The 8,279-nt window shown below is 44.3% G+C and overlaps 1 protein-coding gene across 3 annotated transcripts in view; it reads right to left on the reverse strand.

Annotated features, from left to right (window-relative positions):
* The window catches only part of SLC38A1 (solute carrier family 38 member 1), a 42,239-nt gene extending 37,574 nt beyond the window's left edge, over positions 1 to 4,665 (reverse strand). Inside the window, exon 1 of one of the 3 annotated variants that reach the window (XR_013340016.2) lies at positions 4,347 to 4,624. The gene's annotated coding sequence lies outside the window, so the exon portion shown is untranslated. Of the gene's footprint in view, positions 1 to 3,565; positions 4,256 to 4,346 lie in introns of those variants that run through there. The other 2 variants (XM_077783486.2, XM_085569664.1) reach the window with 2 other exon arrangements.
* Between the last annotated feature and the right edge of the window lie 3,614 nt (positions 4,666 to 8,279).

Below are 8,279 nucleotides of genomic sequence, written 5' to 3' on the forward strand. Positions count from 1 at the left end.
TTTCCTGGACTGTTAAAATTCCACAAGAGCAGTAATGGGATCAAAAACGTATGTTTAAAAAAAATATGATAATACAGACAATCTGTTTCTTCTAGTTCATGCATGAATCCTTTCTAGGCCATACATGGAAGAGGTATAATCTCAGAAAACACTCACCAGAAGTTGTGTTTGTAAAAAGAACATCATCACTCCTGGTAGTAATCACAATGGCTTAATTCACATGTCATATTTTTTTCATATCCTGTAAATGACACAGTTTCGAAAGTGTCATTTTAAGGCACATGGCTGCTCAAAAGCCGACTCAGTATGCGAGAGGCATTCGGGTAAGTGGTCAATCTGGACAACATCTAGTCCATCTCTGGGTACGGTTTTTGCAATATGCCTTTTCACTGGGCACTTCATTCACTGGGCACTTCCTGCAGACAAATGGTCTTGGGGCTGATAAATATCCAAGACACACTAAGCACTTTTAACTATAGAATTCAAGATAATGTGCTCAAAAGACAAAATGTGACTCAACTTTCTTCTCAAAGAGAGTTTTGCCTAGAAAAACTTGGTTGGTTGCACATCATCAGAACCCTGCACTTAAGTTTCTCACAAGCTGTTTTACTCCTGCAATGCCCGAGATGTGATACATCTTTCTTTGCTCATACTTTTGAAAGTTCTTTCAAAGAAGAGCAATATGACCGCTAAGACACCATGGATATAAATAATGAAACACGGAGACTGAAACTGTGTGTACGGACTGTTCCCTTAAATGACAGAAAGCAAGAATAGGCTTTATGCGTAACAGTATCACACTGGGAGGCAGGGAAGCAACTATCTCCTTTTTGTTCTGCATTGGTGACACCTGACATGAGGGACATAAAGCTCCAGACTTACTCCTCATCTACAGAAAGGACAAAATGGAGAGATTAGAGAAGAGCCACTGAGATAACAAAGAGCTTGGAAATTAGACTGACTCACATCCACTGAGCAAACATCTGCAGTGCTTGAAATGTCATTGCCTCCAGCTCCTCAGCTCTGCCCCTCTGCCGCAGGCTGCAGCCACAGGAGCAGTGGGAGGAAGCGGGCTCACCCCGGCCCTGGCGCTGTCCCAGCTGTGCCCAGGCCCACAGAGAACCAGCAAGGTGCTGGCACACGCCTGTCCTGCCCATCGGCAGCGGCGACAGGATGAGGGCAGCGCGGTGGCCACGGCCTTGGCGCTGCTGCTGCCATTTGCTTGGTGCCTGCAAGCCACCACCTCTCTTCCCCAGGCTCCTCTCCCTCCCAGGGCATGCAAGATGGAAACAGTTAAAAGATAAGATGGGGAGTGGGAAAACATGTGGCAGACGTCTTGGGAAGGAAGCTCAGAAAAGGGCGCTATAAAATAGAAGTGATGAGAACAAATGTGGATCGTCAGCCTTTTTCTTGGTAGTGCACGACCTTGGGCTGCAACAGGAAAATGTTCCTGCTCTTCCCCATCACTCTCCACACTGCCCTTCCATCTGCCATGAAGAAAGGGAAGACAGTCCCAAACTAAGTTTCGACAGGCTACTCAGCTGATCAAAGGCAGGCAAATAAGAAACCATAAAATTCCAGTCTGATTCACCAAGTTGTTCATTACCTTAGGCAAAACACTTAAAGATGAGCCATAAAGGAAAATGGTTTTAAGTACATTTTTGTTTTGAGCCCTTCCCAGTCAAATTAGAAAAGGCATTTGGCAGAGGAATATAGTCACATTTTTTCCTAATTATATTTCTTTGTGAAATCCTCTCAACAGTCTTGGTTTTCAGAAGAGATCCCACAACACACCGCCACAAATAAATGTACTCTTGTCTTCCACGGAAAGTGGAAATGCTGCATGATTGGGGCTTAATGGGTCACTGCAACAAAACAAACTATCCAGATGTATTTCTAAGGGTTAAACAGCAGCTCTGAAATTCCCATTTAAATAAACTTTTTACTACAGAAAGAAGAATCCTGCATATAATTTCATGTGTAACTCACTTTTCCTCTGCCCTAGTTTACAAGTAATAGCTCTGCCTCAGTTTTCTTGACTGTAAAAGACTCAAAGCAATATTTACCTGATAAGCTTGGGCAAATATTGTAAGAGTTAACTGCAAAACATGTAAAAGCTGCCATTTTTCCCAAGAGCAGCTGCTCAAACTTCTTGGATTGGATTAAGGTCACAGCAGTAAGTATCCACCAGAAAGAAAACTGAGTTCAGGCTTAAAATATTTCAATATTTCCACAACATCCACTTGGCTTCACAATACAAACATGTGAATGATGGTTATTATCATATTACTTTCTGCGCAGATTCCAACAGAAATGAGCAAGATGCTAAAAAGAGAGAGAAGAGCACAGGAGAGAGTCCCCTTTCTGCTCGGTCCCCACTCTTACACCGTAAGAACAAGCTCCCAAAACAGCAAACACAGACAAAATGTAGGACAGAGACCCAGGATGAGCAGCCTCCAAGCAGGAAGGGAGATCACTGCCTCCCCTTCCATCCTTTGGGCATGAAGGAGGTTTTACAGCAGTCTGCAGAAAGCCTCAAACTCAGGGGATAATCCTCTTCACACGGGAATGTGAAGCTTGGTGCTCACTGCCAAGAATCGTCTCCCATCCTCAGCCAGCCTGGAGAGCCCAGTTGGTCCAACTACAGCATAAATAGTCTCAAGTGACAAGACAGAGGATGCTGCAGTGTGTTTCACTGAAGTGCTCTCTCTATGGTGCCTCTTAAAAAGAAAAAAACCCGACCTTCCAAAAAGCCAAAGTCAAATAGGAGTCATTCAGTACGACAGTGAAGCAGATCCCATTTTAGTCAGTGAATTTCCACCGAGCCTCAGCAGAAGGCCTCTGCTTACCAGCAATATGGCAGTTCAGAGATTTCACGCAGGTTTTACAAAGCAGATTTCAGCGCCATTTCGGCAGGGGCTCCTAGCCTGGAAAGGGCAGTTATTGATACCTGTATCCTTCAGCAACAGATGGAATTTCATTTTAGAGGCTTTTTGAACAAAGCTGGTGTTTTGGTAGCGAATGAAGTAAAATTTAGATGGAGGATGCCGTTTCTTTCTCCCCCTGCAACTGTTTTTACTTCTGATCTATGAAGGTTAGTCTCAGAATGTAGGGGATTTTTGCTTTGTTTTGTTTTATATTCCTGCAATATAGTTTATCAGCTAAAATGTATATTTTTCGTACACTTTACTTCTAGAACAAAGTCTGTTCTATGTTATTTTGCCTTTCAAGCACAAGTAAAAGCCAAACAAACCTGAAGGTGAACGAAGCACAGCACAGGTTCCTATTTATAATTTGGACTAGAGGTTGGTAGAAATGCCCCATAGCAGTCTGGTCTCTGAATAGCCTACGGACATGAGGTGAGCTCAGCTGGTGGCATATGGAAGCTATAGCTTCTCCTTCTATAAAACCAGCTGCCAGATGCAGGGCTTATTCCAGTCCTTTCAATGTCACATAAATAAAGCACGGCTTTACACACCTCATCGTCTCCTCCCTCACAAGGAAACAGACGCATCCTAGCTACAGGTTGCATTAACTCCGCAAAACAATGGAACAAGCCCCCTACCACAAGAGCGAGCCGGACGTACACACACGCGAGCCATTGCACTCCGGGCATTCTTTCGGGCCTCTTTTTGTTCTCGCCTTCGCTCACCAAAAGCGACCACCTCAGCTGTTACTATGTATTTACGGGCACCACGCACACGCGTGCGCGCCGTGGGTCCAGCCTGCATTTTCCGAATACCGTAAAACTTGCATCGACCCCATGTCAGTGCTGGGTCTAAGGGAAAGGCAGGCCCGTTCCCCGGGCACGGCTATACCGCGGCCGCGCACCCTGCGGGGGCTGCGGCACCCGCCACCCGGCCGTCACAAGGGGCAAACCCATTTATTATTACTGTATTTTTTTCTCTGCCAGCGGAAGCCCGTAGCCGCAGATTGCCAGGTTTTTGTTGTATTTCTGGGGGTTGTGTTTGTCCGTTTGTGGGTTTTTTCCATGCCCGCCTCAGCAGTCGGCGAGGGCAGCATCGCCTCCTGCCTCCGGCGCGGCAGCGCGCCCCAGCCGCGGGAGATGCCGCATGGCCGCCCGTCCGCACGTCCCCTCCGCCCGCCGGGCTCCCCGGCCCCGCCCGGCTCGCTGCTCGCTTTTTCGGGGTTTCACTGGCCAGCACGGGGCCGAGCAGACACGTTTTGCGGGGGATGGAGGGAGGGCTGGCAGACGGCGGGGACAAAGCGCGGGAGGCGGCGGGCTCCGGGCTTCGGCCCGCGCTGCGCGGCCGCGGCGCGGAAACAAAGGGTGCGCGGGGAGCCGCGGCCCCATCCCTCCGGCTTCATTAGCTGCTGCTGCCTACCTTCCCCAGGAGCCGTGGGAACCCTCTGAGAAGCGATCCACCTTTTCCGCCGGGATCCGACTGGAGAACCCCGACAAATAATTGCAGGGATAAAAGTAAAATAAAATGTAATTTATAAAAAAAAAAAAAAAAAAAAGGAGAGGAAGAAAAAGGGGCGAAAAGGGGGGGTAAATGAAACTGGCGGAACGAAAATGGCAAAAAAGATGCCCTTCCTCCTCCAGCCGCGGGTGTGTGCATGTGGAGGTGGGCGGGCTGGCGGGAGCGCGCCCGGCGCGGCGCGGCGCGGCGCGGGGCGGGCGCCGGGGCCGCGCCATCAGGTGCTGCGGGCGCGGCGCTCCGCGGGCCGGCTGCTCCCCGCGCCCGGCCCCCGGCACGCCCAGCTCCCCGGCCGCATGGGCGTTCGGCACCTTTCCTTCAAAAAAAAAAAGAAAAAAAAGTCATTTTGTTACTCTTCTTACACTTACAAGAGACAGTAATTTTTTTCACGCTAAGGTTGGCCACAGGAGAACGCCTCCTAGCAGGCAGGTTGGACTTTTGTGGCTTGAAATGGCTACGGAAGATCTGGCACTACTGTGTTAGTCGATATCCGGTTTTAACTTGTGAAATGTATGTGCTGAAAATGCTGCCATTTATGCGAGAGCTCAGAGTATTTCCTGCTGGGGCAACACACTTTCCTCAAAATGAACAGGGAATTCAATGCACAGATTATTTGCTGTAGCTTTTTATTTCCATCCTAATATCTAGAAAGCACTGCATGAGCTTTTTGGCTTGGAAAAAACTTTTCAAGAACTAACCTGAAGCAAGATGGTATTGCAGCTGTCCTTGGCTCCCCCTCCACTACAGAACACATGACTTGCATGGGATATCACAAGGCAAAGAATGAAAGGGTGACGGAGCCTGTGGGTTTGGGTGCAGTTTGCCTGGCCACCCATGGAAGGTAATTGCTTTTGGGAAGCTTTCATGGCAACTCTTTGAGAAGCTTCTTGAGGTGCTTACTCTGGAATTTCCACTACTGGGTCTCCTAAATGTCAGGCCAAAAAGGTAGATGACACACATGAGAACTGTGGTTTACAAATTACTGACTTTGCATATTAGTCTCATTGCAAAAATACAGAAATTGAATTCCTGTTTTGGTGCTTTCACCACATTTTTTTTTCCAGTAGGGCAGTACACAGAATCATAGAACAGTTTGGGTTAGAAGGACCTTTAAAAGTCATCTAGTCCAACCCCCAGCAATGATCAGGGACATCCTCAGCTGCATCAAGTTGCTGAGAGCCCCATCCAGCTTGACTTTGAATGTTTTCAGGGATCCACCACCCCTCTGGGCAACTTCTTCCAGTGTTTCACCACCCTCATTTTCATTTTATCTAATATAAATTGACCCCCCTTCAGTTTAGACCCTTGTCCTGTTGGAACAGGCCCTGCTAAAAAGTTTGTCACTCTCTTTCTTATAGGCCCCTTTTAGGTACTGAAAGGCCACAAGAAGGTCTCCTTGGAGCTTTCTTTCCCCCAGGCTGAAAAACACCAACTCTTTCAGCCTTTTCTCATAGGAGAAGTGCTCCATGCCTATGTTCAACACTGTGACCCTACTGCTCCAAAGCCTCATGTGTCTCCTCTGCTGAGGACCCCAGAGTTCTGTGAATGTGAAGCGCAGTGCAAACAGTCATTTAATTGACACCTATTGCATCCTGCTAGGACAAGAGCCATGTCATCCCAGTATTGAGAGTGAAGCCTGAGGAAGAGCTAGGTGAACAAGGACATTAAGACAAGGGCTGATCTTTTAAACTTACTCATGTGACTAAACCTCTCACATCAGAATCATATGCAGTTCCAGAGAAATTTAAGATTGACAAAAGATGTAGGATTGTTGGAATCTTGGATGCTGAAAATTTTAGACTTTCTGTGCTGAAAGGCACAGACCCACAAGAGAACACTGCATTTGACCTGAGGCTGTAGAGGAGACTTTAAAAATTGATTTATAATACTGAGATTACTGAGTATGTAGTTAGTTAGAAGTATGTAATATCACAAAGTAGAAAACTTAGAGTTTAGTGGTTTAGAATATAGAAATTAATATGAAGCAAAATAGAAGTTTTAAGGTAAAACCAAGTTGTTCTTTACTTTCTTCTTCCTTCTTTGTAAGTTTAAGTGATGTTTTATAATTAAACAAAAAAGTCCACATTACAAACTTCAAAAGATCAGTTATTAAGTTAAAAAAGAAAATAATCTGTGTCCATTCTTAATTGAATAGTTTCATTTTAAAAGACCTTATATCAAAAGTTAATTAACCATTTTATACCTTACTAATAAAAAGCTACCAAACTCATAATTGTAAAACTGTTTCACTAATAAGAAATAATAAAAACCTAAGTCCAAACATAAAATACCATCTCAAGTACCTTCAATCCCAACTTCAAAAAACCAATATGGGACTGGATTCCAAGCCAGAGGCTTCATTCCCCACCCAGCCCTCAGTGCAAGGTACCATGCCTGAAAGCAGAGAAGCAGGTATTTGCAATTCATTCTGACTCAATTAGACTTATATATGGTAAACTGAAAATCAATCTCTCCCCCAGATTATTGAATAAAAATGTGTATTATAAAGTGGATGAGGGCAGGTAGTGTTACTGTAGGCAATAAGAGGAAACAACTTTGTTTCTTTAAAACAAAACATGTATGAGGCTATCAGGTGACTGATCATTGATTTGATGTGTTCTGCTACCTCCTTTCATAGTTATAAAGGCAGGCTATTTGATTCTTACCTTTTCATGTGCATTCTTAGAATGGAGGTAATTTTTTTCATATAATTTTTTAAAAAGTTTTTTTAAATATATTTTTAACCAGCTCCAAAAAATAATAGTAATTCTCAGGAATGGAAACTGTTTTACTTTGCATTGTTCATATTTCAAATTTCTCCAATCTCCCCTTCAATATCTCTCTGATTTTTTATCACTGTTGCTTCTGTTTGCCTTGATATGCTGTGAAACTTTGATGGTTGTGGCAAGCATCTTCTAGTTCAAGTTTTATGGTTTCTTGTAAGCTTTTTTCCAACAGGTTTTCATGACAGTCACTCCTTATTGACCCTATTCACTCCTCCTGTGTCTTTCTCTTTATTCTTTTCACTCATTGTCTTGTTCCTATTTCTGGTTTAGAGATATACCACAAAGATTCAGGAATTTACTATAATATTTTTCTTTCTGTTGCCCATATTAAACTGGTATGAGATCTCTTCCTGGATGTCTTTCAAGGCACTTTTATCTAGTCAAAATGGATCCTCTTTCCTTTCCTCTGAAATAAGCCTGAGCCTTTCTCTCTTTGTGGTATCACCATTCTCATCCTGCTTTTGTTCAGACTTGCAACTTCCAAATATCCTTTAGATTATATTTTGCCTGCCTACAATGAATCAACAGCCATGTTCATTTTCAGAACTACCCTCTGAAGTGCAATGTTCTTCCAGAGTCTGGAAAATTCCCTTCTGTACTATCCTTCAAAAATTTATGCTTATTGACTAACTTATACTTACTAATGGAAACTGCTGGTATGTAACAAAAATATATATCTACATAATAAAAGTGAACTTAAATCAAAAGACACCAAATACTCCTTTGGTTAAATTGCTGCACGTGTGAACGCTTGGCAATTTTCTTCATGCAATTTCATAATGCTGTTTGATTTGGCGTGCATTTCATTGAAAGTGGAGCTTGTTTGGCTTCTTTGTTGTCTTTTGCTTCCAAATTGCAGCAAAGCCTACCAGACATTCCAGACACAATTCTTGCACCTGAAACAAAGCTGATGACAGAGCATCATTAATTTTGTATGATTATCCGTTCAACTATTTTGCCCTCAGGCAAATATATGGCTACAGCCCAGGGGAATGGAGTTGCTGGAGCTGGAAGTGGCTGTGCCTGGGGCAGAGGAATTCACGGCTGATGT

Source organism: Lonchura striata, chromosome 1A (genome assembly GCF_050655825.1).
Source record: "Lonchura striata isolate lonStrDom1 chromosome 1A, ASM5065582v1, whole genome shotgun sequence".
In the NCBI taxonomy this organism is placed as follows: domain Eukaryota; kingdom Metazoa; phylum Chordata; class Aves; order Passeriformes; family Estrildidae; genus Lonchura; species Lonchura striata.